This window comes from Pseudophryne corroboree, chromosome 11, assembly GCF_028390025.1.
Source record: "Pseudophryne corroboree isolate aPseCor3 chromosome 11, aPseCor3.hap2, whole genome shotgun sequence".
In the NCBI taxonomy this organism is placed as follows: Eukaryota; Metazoa; Chordata; class Amphibia; order Anura; family Myobatrachidae; genus Pseudophryne; species Pseudophryne corroboree.
In genome coordinates this window covers 168,597,401-168,613,666 of record NC_086454.1, presented here as the reverse complement: position 1 = coordinate 168,613,666, position 16,266 = coordinate 168,597,401, and the positions used below count along the sequence as shown (strand labels likewise).

At 29.9% G+C, this 16,266-nt stretch overlaps 6 non-coding genes across 6 annotated transcripts; all 6 read right to left on the bottom strand.

Annotated features, from left to right (window-relative positions):
• Positions 1 to 941: 941 nt before the first annotated feature.
• On the bottom strand, positions 942 to 1,013 carry TRNAQ-CUG (transfer RNA glutamine (anticodon CUG)). Its single transcript has one exon. It is a non-coding gene; the product is annotated as a tRNA-Gln (tRNA).
• A 1,817-nt stretch (positions 1,014 to 2,830) lies between these two features.
• On the bottom strand, positions 2,831 to 2,902 carry TRNAQ-CUG (transfer RNA glutamine (anticodon CUG)). Its single transcript has one exon. It is a non-coding gene; the product is annotated as a tRNA-Gln (tRNA).
• Positions 2,903 to 6,612: 3,710 nt separating this feature from the next.
• Positions 6,613 to 6,684, bottom strand: TRNAQ-CUG (transfer RNA glutamine (anticodon CUG)). The gene has a single exon. It is a non-coding gene; the product is annotated as a tRNA-Gln (tRNA).
• A 3,710-nt stretch (positions 6,685 to 10,394) lies between these two features.
• Positions 10,395 to 10,466, bottom strand: TRNAQ-CUG (transfer RNA glutamine (anticodon CUG)). The gene has a single exon. It is a non-coding gene; the product is annotated as a tRNA-Gln (tRNA).
• A 2,764-nt stretch (positions 10,467 to 13,230) lies between these two features.
• On the bottom strand, positions 13,231 to 13,302 carry TRNAQ-CUG (transfer RNA glutamine (anticodon CUG)). Its single transcript has one exon. It is a non-coding gene; the product is annotated as a tRNA-Gln (tRNA).
• Positions 13,303 to 15,119: 1,817 nt separating this feature from the next.
• Positions 15,120 to 15,191, bottom strand: TRNAQ-CUG (transfer RNA glutamine (anticodon CUG)). Its single transcript has one exon. It is a non-coding gene; the product is annotated as a tRNA-Gln (tRNA).
• Between the last annotated feature and the right edge of the window lie 1,075 nt (positions 15,192 to 16,266).

The following is a 16,266-nucleotide window of genomic DNA, read 5'->3' as shown; positions in this document are numbered from 1 at the left end:
GGTCCCACCGAGGTTTGAACTCAATTTACTGGATTCAGAGTACAGAGTGCAAACCATAACACCATGGAATCTCCCTTCTAATAACACATATAAAACTTTCTCTCAGAGTGTAAGATCTTTATTTCTACAAGATACAGAAATATTCATTCAGAGAGATATGTACTACATTGTATTTACAAATAAAACCATTAGGACCTACCAATTTGTATATACAGATTATTAGTTTCAGAGTCCAGAATTGTTAACAGTACACCATGAAAGCTCATTCATATGGTGGCATGTAAAAAATGTTCTCACAGTGTAAGATTCTTAGAGGTTACATTTTATTGGAATTATATTACCGATAAACCTGTCTCTCAGTGTGTATGATTCTTAATTTATGCAATTTATAGATATTTTCTTTCTCAGAGATATGAACTGCATAATAATTACAAAAAAACAATAGGACCTACCAAGATGTAAATACAAATCATGGATTCAGAGTCCAAAATGGTTACAAATACACCAGGAAACCTCATTCATGAGGAAGCATTTAAACAGTTTTTATTAGAATGTACTCTCAGAGAAATATAAACTGAACGGTACTTACTAAAAACCAATAGGACCTACCAAGATTTAAATACAGATCACTGGATTCAAAGATCAGAGTGGTTACCAATACACCAAGAAACTTCATTCATGAGGGAGAGCTAAACATTTTTTTCTAAAATGTTAGATTCTTAGAAGATACATTTTATTGCAATTATTGTACATATATTTACATCAACGCTTATTTGGGTTATATAGTAAAATTCATATAATTACATACATTTCTATAACTACCTTTTTTTAGCTTTTAGTACATATTAACAAAAATCAGTGATTTAAAAAAACTATTATATGTATGAAAAAGAAGACTTTCTGTCAATCAAGAACTTAAACTGAAGGTACTAAAACACATCAGGTCCCACCGAGATTTGAACTCGGATCGCTGGATTCAGAGTACAGAGTGCTAACCATTACACCATGGAACCTCTCTTCTAACACAACATATACAACTTTCTCTTAGAGTGTGAGATCTTATTTTCTACAAGTTACAGGAATAATAATCAGAGAGATAAGTATTACATTGTATTTACAAAAAAAAGCCATTAGGACCTACCACATTTTTATACAGATTATAGGTTTCAGAGTCCAGAATTGTTAACAGTACACAATGAAACCTCATTCATATGGTAGCATGTACATTTTTTGTCAGAGTATAAGATTCTTAGTGGATACATTTTATTGGAATTAAATGACAGATAAACCTGTCTCTCAGTGTGTAAGATTCTTAATTTATGCAATTTATAGATATTTTCTTTCTCAGAGATATTAACTGTATTGTTCTTACAACAAAACCAATAGAACCTACCAAGATGTAAATATAGATCATGGATTCAGAGTCCAAAATGTTTACCAATATACCATGAAACCTCATCCATTAGGGAGCATCTAAATATTTTTATAAGAATGTACTCTCAGAGAGATATGAACTGAATGGTACTTACAAAAAACCAATAGGACCTACCAAGATTTAAATACAGATCACTGTATTCAAAGATCAGAGTGGAGTGGTTACCAATACACCAAGAAACCACATTCATTAGGGAACATCTAAACATTTTTTTCTAAAATGTTAGATTCTTAGAAGACACATTTTATTGAAGTTATTGTACATATATTAACATCAATGCTTATTTGGATTACACAGTAAAATTCATATAATTACAAACATTTCTATAACTACCTTTTTTTTAGATTTTAGTACATTTTTACAATAATCAGTAATTTAAAAAAAATGTATTATATGTATAAAAAAGAAAAGTTTTTGTCAATCAAGGAATTAAACTTTGTACGAAAATGCACCTGGTCCCACCGAGATTTGAACTCAATTTACTGGATTCAGAGTACAGAGTGCTAACCATAACACCATGGAATATCCCTTCTAATAACACATATAAAACTTTCTCTCAGAGTGTAAGATCTTTATTTCTACAAGATACAGAAATATTCATTCAGAGATATATGTACTACATTGTATTTACAAATAAAACCATTAGGACCTACCAATTTGTATATACAGATTATTAGTTTCAGAGTCCAGAATTGTTGACAGTACACCATGAAAGCTCATTCATATGGTGGCATGTAAAAAATGTTCTCACAGTGTAAGATTCTTAGAGGTTACATTTTATTGGAATTATATTACCGATAAACCTGTCTCTCAGTGTGTATGATTCTTAATTTATGCAATTTATAGATATTTTCTTTCTCAGAGATATGAACTGCATAATACTTACAAAAAAACAATAGGACCTACCAAGATGTAAATACAAATCATGGATTCAGAGTCCAAAATGGTTACAAATACACCAGGAAACCTCATTCATGAGGAAGCATTTAAACAGTTTTTATTAGAATGTACTCTCAGAGAAATATAAACTGAACGGTACTTACAAAAAACCAATAGGACCTACCAAGATTTAAATACAGATCACTGGATTCAAAGATCAGAGTGGTTACCAATACACCAAGAAACTTCATTCATGAGGGAGAGCTAAACATTTTTTTTTAAAATGTTAGATTCTTAGAAGACACATTTTATTGCAATTATTGTACATATATTTACATCAACGCTTATTTGGGTAATATAGTAAAATTCATATAATTACATACATTTCTATAACTACCTTTTTCTAGCTTTTAGTACATATTTACAACAATCAGTGATTTAAAAAAATTATTATATGTATGAAAAAGAAGACTTTCTGTCAATCAAGAACTTAAACTGAAGGTACTAAAACACATCAGGTCCCACCGAGATTTGAACTCGGATCGCTGGATTCAGAGCCCAGAGTGCTAACCATTACACCATGGAAACTCTCTTCTAACACAACATATACAACTTTCTCTTAGAGTGTGAGATCTTATTTTCTACAAGTTACAGGAATAATAATCAGAGAGACAAGTATTACATTGTATTTAAAAAAAAAAAAAGCCATTAGGACCTACCAAATTTTTATACAGATTATAGGTTTCAGAGTCCAGAATTGTTAACAGCACACAATGAAACCTCATTCATATGGTAGCATGTACATTTTTTGTCAGAGTATAAGATTCTTAGTGGATACATTTTATTGGAATTAAATGACAGATAAACCTGTCTCTCAGTGTGTAAGATTCTTAATTTATGCAATTTATAGATATTTTCTTTCTCAGAGATATTAACTGTATTGTACTTACAACAAAACCAATAGAACCTACCAAGATGTAAATATAGATCATGGATTCAGAGTCCAAAATGTTTACCAATATACCATGAAACCTCATCCATTAGGGAGCATCTAAATATTTTTATAAGAATGTACTCTCAGAGAGATATGAACTGAATGGTACTTACAAAAAACCAATAGGACCTACCAAGATTTAAATACAGATCACTGTATTCAAAGATCAGAGTGGAGTGGTTACCAATACACCAAGAAACCACATTCATTAGGGAACATCTAAACATTTTTTTCTAAAATGTTAGATTCTTAGAAGACACATTTTATTGAAGTTATTGTACATATATTAACATCAATGCTTATTTGGATTACACAGTAAAATTCATATAATTACAAACATTTCTATAACTACCTTTTTTTTAGATTTTAGTACATTTTTACAATAATCAGTGATTTTAAAAAAAATTATTATATGTATAAAAAAGAAAAGTTTTTGTCAATCAAGGAATTAAACTTTGTACTAAAATGCACCTGGTCCCACCGAGATTTGAACTCAATTTACTAGATTCAGAGTACAGAGTGCTAACCATAACACCATGGAATATCCCTTCTAATAACAAATATAAAACTTTATCTCAGAGTGTAAGATCTTTATTTCTACAAGATACAGAAATATTCATTCAGAGAGATATGTACTACATTGTATTTACAAATAAAACCATTAGGACCTACCAATTTGTATATACAGATTATTAGTTTCAGAGTCCAGAATTGTTAACAGTACACCATGAAAGCTCATTCATATGGTGGCATGTAAAAAATGTTCTCACTGTGTAAGATTCTTAGAGGTTACATTTTATTGGAATTATATTACCGATAAACCTGTCTCTCAGTGTGTATGATTCTTAATTTATGCAATTTATAGATATTTTCTTTCTCAGAGATATGAACTGCATAATACTTACAAAAAAACAATAGGACCTACCAAGATGTAAATACAAATCATGGATTCAGAGTCCAAAATGGTTACAAATACACCAGGAAACCTCATTCATGAGGAAGCATTTAAACAGTTTTTATTAGAATGTACTCTCAGAGAAATATAAACTGAACGGTACTTACAAAAAAACAATAGGACCTACCAAGATTTAAATACAGATCACTGGATTCAAAGATCCGAGTGGTTACCAATACACCAAGAAACTTCATTCATGAGGGAGAGCTAAACATTTTTTTCTAAAATGTTAGATTCTTAGAAGACACATTTTATTGCAATTATTGTACATATATTTACATCAACGCTTATTTAGGTTATATAGTAAAATTCATATAATTACATACATTTCTATAACTACCTTTTTTTTAGCTTTTAGTACATATTTACAAAAATCAGTGATTTAAAAAAATTATTATATGTATGAAAAAGAACACTTTCTGTCAATCAAGAAATTAAACTGAAGGTACTAAAACACATGAGGTCCCACCGAGATTTGAACTCGGATAGCTGGATTTAGAGTCCAGAGTGCTAACCATTACTCCATGGAAACTCTCTTCTAACACAACATATACAAATTTCTCTTAGAGTGTGAGATCTTATTTTCTACAAGTTACAGGAATAATAATCAGAGAGATAAGTATTACATTGTATTTACAAAAAAAAGCGATTAGGACCTACCAAATTTTTATACAGATTATAGGTTTCAGAGTCCAGAATTGTTAACAGCACACAATGAAACCTCATTCATATGGTAGCATGTACATTTTTTGTCAGAGTATAAGATTCTTAGTGGATACATTTTATTGGAATTAAATGACAGATAAACCTGTCTCTCAGTGTGTAAGATTCTTAATTTATGCAATTTATAGATATTTTCTTTCTCAGAGATATTAACTGTATTGTTCTTACAACAAAACCAATAGAACCTACCAAGATGTAAATATAGATCATGGATTCAGAGTCCAAAATGTTTACCAATATACCATGAAACCTCATCCATTAGGGAGCATCTAAATATTTTTATAAGAATGTACTCTCAGAGAGATATGAACTGAATGGTACTTACAAAAAACCAATAGGACCTACCAAGATTTAAATACAGATCACTGTATTCAAAGATCAGAGTGGAGTGGTTACCAATACACCAAGAAACCACATTCATTAGGGAACATCTAAACATTTTTTTCTAAAATGTTAGATTCTTAGAAGACACATTTTATTGAAGTTATTGTACATATATTAACATCAATGCTTATTTGGATTACACAGTAAAATTCATATAATTACAAACATTTCTATAACTACCTTTTTTTTAGATTTTAGTACATTTTTACAATAATCAGTAATTTAAAAAAAATGTATTATATGTATAAAAAAGAAAAGTTTTTGTCAATCAAGGAATTAAACTTTGTACGAAAATGCACCTGGTCCCACCGAGATTTGAACTCAATTTACTGGATTCAGAGTACAGAGTGCTAACCATAACACCATGGAATATCCCTTCTAATAACACATATAAAACTTTCTCTCAGAGTGTAAGATCTTTATTTCTACAAGATACAGAAATATTCATTCAGAGATATATGTACTACATTGTATTTACAAATAAAACCATTAGGACCTACCAATTTGTATATACAGATTATTAGTTTCAGAGTCCAGAATTGTTGACAGTACACCATGAAAGCTCATTCATATGGTGGCATGTAAAAAATGTTCTCACAGTGTAAGATTCTTAGAGGTTACATTTTATTGGAATTATATTACCGATAAACCTGTCTCTCAGTGTGTATGATTCTTAATTTATGCAATTTATAGATATTTTCTTTCTCAGAGATATGAACTGCATAATACTTACAAAAAAACAATAGGACCTACCAAGATGTAAATACAAATCATGGATTCAGAGTCCAAAATGGTTACAAATACACCAGGAAACCTCATTCATGAGGAAGCATTTAAACAGTTTTTATTAGAATGTACTCTCAGAGAAATATAAACTGAACGGTACTTACAAAAAACCAATAGGACCTACCAAGATTTAAATACAGATCACTGGATTCAAAGATCAGAGTGGTTACCAATACACCAAGAAACTTCATTCATGAGGGAGAGCTAAACATTTTTTTTTAAAATGTTAGATTCTTAGAAGACACATTTTATTGCAATTATTGTACATATATTTACATCAACGCTTATTTGGGTAATATAGTAAAATTCATATAATTACATACATTTCAATAACTACCTTTTTCTAGCTTTTAGTACATATTTACAACAATCAGTGATTTAAAAAAATTATTATATGTATGAAAAAGAAGACTTTCTGTCAATCAAGAACTTAAACTGAAGGTACTAAAACACATCAGATCCCACCGAGATTTGAACTCGGATCGCTGGATTCAGAGCCCAGAGTGCTAACCATTACACCATGGAAACTCTCTTCTAACACAACATATACAACTTTCTCTTAGAGTGTGAGATCTTATTTTCTACAAGTTACAGGAATAATAATCAGAGAGACAAGTATTACATTGTATTTAAAAAAAAAAAAAGCCATTAGGACCTACCAAATTTTTATACAGATTATAGGTTTCAGAGTCCAGAATTGTTAACAGCACACAATGAAACCTCATTCATATGGTAGCATGTACATTTTTTGTCAGAGTATAAGATTCTTAGTGGATACATTTTATTGGAATTAAATGACAGATAAACCTGTCTCTCAGTGTGTAAGATTCTTAATTTATGCAATTTATAGATATTTTCTTTCTCAGAGATATTAACTGTATTGTACTTACAACAAAACCAATAGAACCTACCAAGATGTAAATATAGATCATGGATTCAGAGTCCAAAATGTTTACCAATATACCATGAAACCTCATCCATTAGGGAGCATCTAAATATTTTTATAAGAATGTACTCTCAGAGAGATATGAACTGAATGGTACTTACAAAAAACCAATAGGACCTACCAAGATTTAAATACAGATCACTGTATTCAAAGATCAGAGTGGAGTGGTTACCAATACACCAAGAAACCACATTCATTAGGGAACATCTAAACATTTTTTTCTAAAATGTTAGATTCTTAGAAGACACATTTTATTGAAGTTATTGTACATATATTAACATCAATGCTTATTTGGATTACACAGTAAAATTCATATAATTACAAACATTTCTATAACTACCTTTTTTTTAGATTTTAGTACATTTTTACAATAATCAGTGATTTTAAAAAAAATTATTATATGTATAAAAAAGAAAAGTTTTTGTCAATCAAGGAATTAAACTTTGTACTAAAATGCACCTGGTCCCACCGAGATTTGAACTCAATTTACTAGATTCAGAGTACAGAGTGCTAACCATAACACCATGGAATATCCCTTCTAATAACAAATATAAAACTTTATCTCAGAGTGTAAGATCTTTATTTCTACAAGATACAGAAATATTCATTCAGAGAGATATGTACTACATTGTATTTACAAATAAAACCATTAGGACCTACCAATTTGTATATACAGATTATTAGTTTCAGAGTCCAGAATTGTTAACAGTACACCATGAAAGCTCATTCATATGGTGGCATGTAAAAAATGTTCTCACTGTGTAAGATTCTTAGAGGTTACATTTTATTGGAATTATATTACCGATAAACCTGTCTCTCAGTGTGTATGATTCTTAATTTATGCAATTTATAGATATTTTCTTTCTCAGAGATATGAACTGCATAATACTTACAAAAAAACAATAGGACCTACCAAGATGTAAATACAAATCATGGATTCAGAGTCCAAAATGGTTACAAATACACCAGGAAACCTCATTCATGAGGAAGCATTTAAACAGTTTTTATTAGAATGTACTCTCAGAGAAATATAAACTGAACGGTACTTACAAAAAAACAATAGGACCTACCAAGATTTAAATACAGATCACTGGATTCAAAGATCCGAGTGGTTACCAATACACCAAGAAACTTCATTCATGAGGGAGAGCTAAACATTTTTTTCTAAAATGTTAGATTCTTAGAAGACACATTTTATTGCAATTATTGTACATATATTTACATCAACGCTTATTTAGGTTATATAGTAAAATTCATATAATTACATACATTTCTATAACTACCTTTTTTTTAGCTTTTAGTACATATTAACAAAAATCAGTGATTTAAAAAAATTATTATATGTATGAAAAAGAACACTTTCTGTCAATCAAGAAATTAAACTGAAGGTACTAAAACACATGAGGTCCCACCGAGATTTGAACTCGGATAGCTGGATTCAGAGTCCAGAGTGCTAACCATTACTCCATGGAAACTCTCTTCTAACACAACATATACAAATTTCTCTTAGAGTGTGAGATCTTATTTTCTACAAGTTACAGGAATAATAATCAGAGAGATAAGTATTACATTGTATTTACAAAAAAAAGCGATTAGGACCTACCAAATTTTTATACAGATTATAGGTTTCAGAGTCCAGAATTGTTAACAGCACACAATGAAACCTCATTCATATGGTAGCATGTACATTTTTTGTCAGAGTATAAGATTCTTAGTGGATACATTTTATTGGAATTAAATGACAGATAAACCTGTCTCTCAGTGTGTAAGATTCTTAATTTATGCAATTTATAGATATTTTCTTTCTCAGAGATATTAACTGTATTGTTCTTACAACAAAACCAATAGAACCTACCAAGATGTAAATATAGATCATGGATTCAGAGTCCAAAATGTTTACCAATATACCATGAAACCTCATCCATTAGGGAGCATCTAAATATTTTTATAAGAATGTACTCTCAGAGAGATATGAACTGAATGGTACTTACAAAAAACCAATAGGACCTACCAAGATTTAAATACAGATCACTGTATTCAAAGATCAGAGTGGAGTGGTTACCAATACACCAAGAAACCACATTCATTAGGGAACATCTAAACATTTTTTTCTAAAATGTTAGATTCTTAGAAGACACATTTTATTGAAGTTATTGTACATATATTAACATCAATGCTTATTTGGATTACACAGTAAAATTCATATAATTACAAACATTTCTATAACTACCTTTTTTTAGATTTTAGTACATTTTTACAATAATCAGTAATTTAAAAAAAAAAGTATTATATGTATAAAAAAGAAAAGTTTTTGTCAATCAAGGAATTAAACTTTGTACGAAAATGCACCTGGTCCCACCGAGATTTGAACTCAATTTACTGGATTCAGAGTACAGAGTGCTAACCATAACACCATGGAATATCCCTTCTAATAACACATATAAAACTTTCTCTCAGAGTGTAAGATCTTTATTTCTACAAGATACAGAAATATTCATTCAGAGAGATATGTACTACATTGTATTTACAAATAAAACCATTAGGACCTACCAATTTGTATATACAGATTATTAGTTTCAGAGTCCTGAATTGTTAACAGTACACCATGAAAGCTCATTCATATGGTGGCATGTAAAAAATGTTCTCACAGTGTAAGATTCTTAGAGGTTACATTTTATTGGAATTATATTACCGATAAACCTGTCTCTCAGTGTGTATGATTCTTAATTTATGCAATTTATAGATATTTTCTTTCTCAGAGATATGAACTGCATAATACTTACAAAAAAACAATAGGACCTACCAAGATGTAAAAACAAATCATGGATTCAGAGTCCAAAATGGTTACAAATACACCAGGAAACCTCATTCATGAGGAAGCATTTAAACAGTTTTTATTAGAATGTACTCTCAGAGAAATATAAACTGAACGGTACTTACAAAAAACCAATAGGACCTACCAAGATTTAAATACAGATCACTGGATTCAAAGATCCGAGTGGTTACCAATACACCAAGAAACTTCATTCATGAGGGAGAGCTAAACATTTTTTTCTAAAATGTTAGATTCTTAGAAGACACATTTTATTGCAATTATTGTACATATATTTACATCAACGCTTATTTGGGTTATATAGTAAAATTCATATAATTACATACATTTCTATAACTACCTTTTTTTAGCTTTTAGTACATATTAACAAAAATCAGTGATTTAAAAAAACTATTATATGTATGAAAAAGAAGACTTTCTGTCAATCAAGAACTTAAACTGAAGGTACTAAAACACATCAGGTCCCACCGAGATTTGAACTCGGATCGCTGGATTCAGAGTACAGAGTGCTAACCATTACACCATGGAACCTCTCTTCTAACACAACATATACAACTTTCTCTTAGAGTGTGAGATCTTATTTTCTACAAGTTACAGGAATAATAATCAGAGAGATAAGTATTACATTGTATTTACAAAAAAAAGCCATTAGGACCTACCACATTTTTATACAGATTATAGGTTTCAGAGTCCAGAATTGTTAACAGTACACAATGAAACCTCATTCATATGGTAGCATGTACATTTTTTGTCAGAGTATAAGATTCTTAGTGGATACATTTTATTGGAATTAAATGACAGATAAACCTGTCTCTCAGTGTGTAAGATTCTTAATTTATGCAATTTATAGATATTTTCTTTCTCAGAGATATTAACTGTATTGTTCTTACAACAAAACCAATAGAACCTACCAAGATGTAAATATAGATCATGGATTCAGAGTCCAAAATGTTTACCAATATACCATGAAACCTCATCCATTAGGGAGCATCTAAATATTTTTATAAGAATGTACTCTCAGAGAGATATGAACTGAATGGTACTTACAAAAAACCAATAGGACCTACCAAGATTTAAATACAGATCACTGTATTCAAAGATCAGAGTTGAGTGGTTACCAATACACCAAGAAACCACATTCATTAGGGAACATCTAAACATTTTTTTCTAAAATGTTAGATTCTTAGAAGACACATTTTATTGAAGTTATTGTACATATATTAACATCAATGCTTATTTGGATTACACAGTAAAATTCATATAATTACAAACATTTCTATAACTACCTTTTTTTTAGATTTTAGTACATTTTTACAATAATCAGTAATTTAAAAAAAATGTATTATATGTATAAAAAAGAAAAGTTTTTGTCAATCAAGGAATTAAACTTTGTACGAAAATGCACCTGGTCCCACCGAGATTTGAACTCAATTTACTGGATTCAGAGTACAGAGTGCTAACCATAACACCATGGAATATCCCTTCTAATAACACATATAAAACTTTCTCTCAGAGTGTAAGATCTTTATTTCTACAAGATACAGAAATATTCATTCAGAGAGATATGTATTACATTGTATTTACAAATAAAACCATTAGGACCTACCAATTTGTATATACAGATTATTAGTTTCAGAGTCCAGAATTGTTAACAGTACACCATGAAAGCTCATTCATATGGTGGCATGTAAAAAATGTTCTCACAGTGTAAGATTCTTAGAGGTTACATTTTATTGGAATTATATTACCGATAAACCTGTCTCTCAGTGTGTATGATTCTTAATTTATGCAATTTATAGATATTTTCTTTCTCAGAGATATGAACTGCATAATACTTACAAAAAAACAATAGGACCTACCAAGATGTAAAAACAAATCATGGATTCAGAGTCCAAAATGGTTACAAATACACCAGGAAACCTCATTCATGAGGAAGCATTTAAACAGTTTTTATTAGAATGTACTCTCAGAGAAATATAAACTGAACGGTACTTACAAAAAACCAATAGGACCTACCAAGATTTAAATACAGATCACTGGATTCAAAGATCCGAGTGGTTACCAATACACCAAGAAACTTCATTCATGAGGGAGAGCTAAACATTTTTTTCTAAAATGTTAGATTCTTAGAAGACACATTTTATTGAAGTTATTGTACATATATTAACATCAATGCTTATTTGGATTACACAGTAAAATTCATATAATTACAAACATTTCTATAACTACCTTTTTTTAGATTATAGTACATTTTTACAATAATCAGTGATTTTTAAAAAAAAATTATTATATGTATAAAAAAAGAAAAGTTTTTGTCAATCAAGGACTTAAACTGAAGGTACTAAAATGCACCTGGTCCCACCGAGGTTTGAACTCAATTTACTGGATTCAGAGTACAGAGTGCTAACCATAACACCATGGAATCTCCCTTCTAATAACACATATAAAACTTTCTCTTAGAGTGTAAGATCTTTATTTCTACAAGATACAGAAATATTCATTCAGAGAGATATGTACTACATTGTATTTACAAATAAAACCATTAGGACCTACCAATTTGTATATACAGATTATAAGTTTCAGAGTCCAGAATTGTTAACAGTACACCATGAAAGCTCATTCATATGGTGGCATGTAAAAAATGTTCTCACAGTGTAAGATTCTTAGAGGTTACATTTTATTGGAATTATATTACCGATAAACCTGTCTCTCAGTGTGTATGATTCTTAATTTATGCAATTTATAGATATTTTCTTTCTCAGAGATATGAACTGCATAATACTTACAAAAAAACAATAGGACCTACCAAGATGTAAATACAAATCATGGATTCAGAGTCCAAAATGGTTACAAATACACCAGGAAACCTCATTCATGAGGAAGCATTTAAACAGTTTTTATTAGAATGTACTCTCAGAGAAATATAAACTGAACGGTACTTACAAAAAACCAATAGGACCTACCAAGATTTAAATACAGATCACTGGATTCAAAGATCAGAGTGGTTACCAATACACCAAGAAACTTCATTCATGAGGGAGAGCTAAACATTTTTTTCTAAAATGTTAGATTCTTAGAAGATACATTTTATTGCAATTATTGTACATATATTTACATCAACGCTTATTTGGGTTATATAGTAAAATTCATATAATTACATACATTTCTATAACTACCTTTTTTTAGCTTTTAGTTCATATTAACAAAAATCAGTGATTTAAAAAAACTATTATATGTATGAAAAAGAAGACTTTCTGTCAATCAAGAACTTAAACTGAAGGTACTAAAACACATCAGGTCCCACCGAGATTTGAACTCGGATCGCTGGATTCAGAGTCCAGAGTGCTAACCATTACACCATGGAACCTCTCTTCTAACACAACATATACAACTTTCTCTTAGAGTGTGAGATCTTATTTTCTACAAGTTACAGGAATAATAATCAGAGAGATAAGTATTACATTGTATTTACAAAAAAAAGCCATTAGGACCTACCAAATTTTTATACAGATTATAGGTTTCAGAGTCCAGAATTGTTAACAGTACACAATGAAACCTCATTCATATGGTAGCATGTACATTTTTTGTCAGAGTATAAGATTCTTAGTGGATACATTTTATTGGAATTAAATGACAGATAAACCTGTCTCTCAGTGTGTAAGATTCTTAATTTATGCAATTTATAGATATTTTCTTTCTCAGAGATATTAACTGTATTGTACTTACAACAAAACCAATAGAACCTACCAAGATGTAAATATAGATCATGGATTCAGAGTCCAAAATGTTTACCAATATACCATGAAACCTCATCCATTAGGGAGCATCTAAATATTTTTATAAGAATGTACTCTCAGAGAGATATGAACTGAATGGTACTTACAAAAAACCAATAGGACCTACCAAGATTTAAATACAGATCACTGTATTCAAAGATTAGAGTGGAGTGGTTACCAATACACCAAGAAACCACATTCATTAGGGAACATCTAAACATTTTTTTCTAAAATGTTAGATTCTTAGAAGACACATTTTATTGAAGTTATTGTACATATATTAACATCAATGCTTATTTGGATTACACAGTAAAATTCATATAATTACAAACATTTCTATAACTACCTTTTTTTTAGATTTTGGTACATTTTTACAATAATCAGTGATTTAAAAAAAAATTATTATATGTATAAAAAAGAAAAGTTTTTGTCAATCAAGGAATTAAACTTTGTACGAAAATGCACCTGGTCCCACCGAGATTTGAACTCAATTTACTAGATTCAGAGTACAGAGTGCTAACCATAACACCATGGAATATCCCTTCTAATAACAAATATAAAACTTTATCTCAGAGTGTAAGATCTTTATTTCTACAAGATACAGAAATATTCATTCAGAGAGATATGTACTACATTGTATTTACAAATAAAACCATTAGGACCTACCAATTTGTATATACAGATTATTAGTTTCAGAGTCCAGAATTGTTAACAGTACACCATGAAAGCTCATTCATATGGTGGCATGTAAAAAATGTTCTCACAGTGTAAGATTCTTAGAGGTTACATTTTATTGGAATTATATTACCGATAAACCTGTCTCTCAGTGTGTATGATTCTTAATTTATGCAATTTATAGATATTTTCTTTCTCAGAGATATGAACTGCATAATACTTACAAAAAAACAATAGGACCTACCAAGATGTAAATACAAATCATGGATTCAGAGTCCAAAATGGTTACAAATACACCAGGAAACCTCATTCATGAGGAAGCATTTAAACAGTTTTTATTAGAATGTACTCTCAGAGAAATATAAACTGAACGGTACTTACAAAAAACCAATAGGACCTACCAAGATTTAAATACAGATCACTGGATTCAAAGATCCGAGTGGTTACCAATACACCAAGAAACTTCATTCATGAGGGAGAGCTAAACATTTTTTTCTAAAATGTTAGATTCTTAGAAGACACATTTTATTGCAATTATTGTACATATATTTACATCAACGCTTATTTGGGTTATATAGTAAAATTCATATAATTACATACATTTCTATAACTACCTTTTTTTAGCTTTTAGTACATATTTACAAAAATCTGTGATTTAAAAAAATTATTATATGTATGAAAAAGAAGACTTTCTGTCAATCAAGAACTTAAACTGAAGGTACTAAAACACATCAGGTCCCACCGAGATTTGAACTCGGATTGCTGGATTCAGAGCCCAGAGTGCTAACCATTACACCATGAAACCTCTCTTCTAACACAACATATACAACTTTCTCTTAGAGTGTGAGATCTTATTTTCTACAAGTTACAGGAATAATAATCAGAGAGATAAGTATTACATTGTATTTACAAAAAAAAGCCATTAGGACCTACCAAATTTTTATACAGATTATAGGTTTCAGAGTCCAGAATTGTTAACAGCACACAATGAAACCTCATTCATATGGTAGCATGTACATTTTTTGTCAGAGTATAAGATTCTTAGTGGATACATTTTATTGGAATTAAATGACAGATAAACCTGTCTCTCAGTGTGTAAGATTCTTAATTTATGCAATTTATAGATATTTTCTTTCTCAGAGATATTAACTGTATTGTACTTACAACAAAACCAATAGAACCTACCAAGATGTAAATATAGATCATGGATTCAGAGTCCAAAATGTTTACCAATATACCATGAAACCTCATCCATTAGGGAGCATCTAAATATTTTTATAAGAATGTACTCTCAGAGAGATATGAACTGAATGGTACTTACAAAAAACCAATAGGACCTACCAAGATTTAAATACAGATCACTGTATTCAAAGATCAGAGTGGAGTGGTTACCAATACACCAAGAAACCACATTCATTAGGGAACATCTAAACATTTTTTTCTAAAATGTTAGATTCTTAGAAGACACATTTTATTGAAGTTATTGTGCATATATTAACATCAATGCTTATTTGGATTACACAGTAAAATTCATATAATTACAAACATTTCTATAACTACCTTTTTTAGATTTTAGTACATTTTTACAATAATCAGTGATTTTTTAAAAAAAATGTATTATATGTATAAAAAAAGAAAAGTTTTTGTCAATCAAGGACTTAAACTGAAGGTACTAAAATGCACCTGGTCCCACCGAGGTTTGAACTCAATTTACTGGATTCAGAGTACAGAGTGCTAACCATAACACCATGGAATCTCCCTTCTAATAACACATATAAAACTTTCTCTCAGAGTGTAAGATCTTTATTTCTACAAGATACAGAAATATTCATTCAGAGAGATATGTACTACATTGTATTTACAAATAAAACCATTAGGAC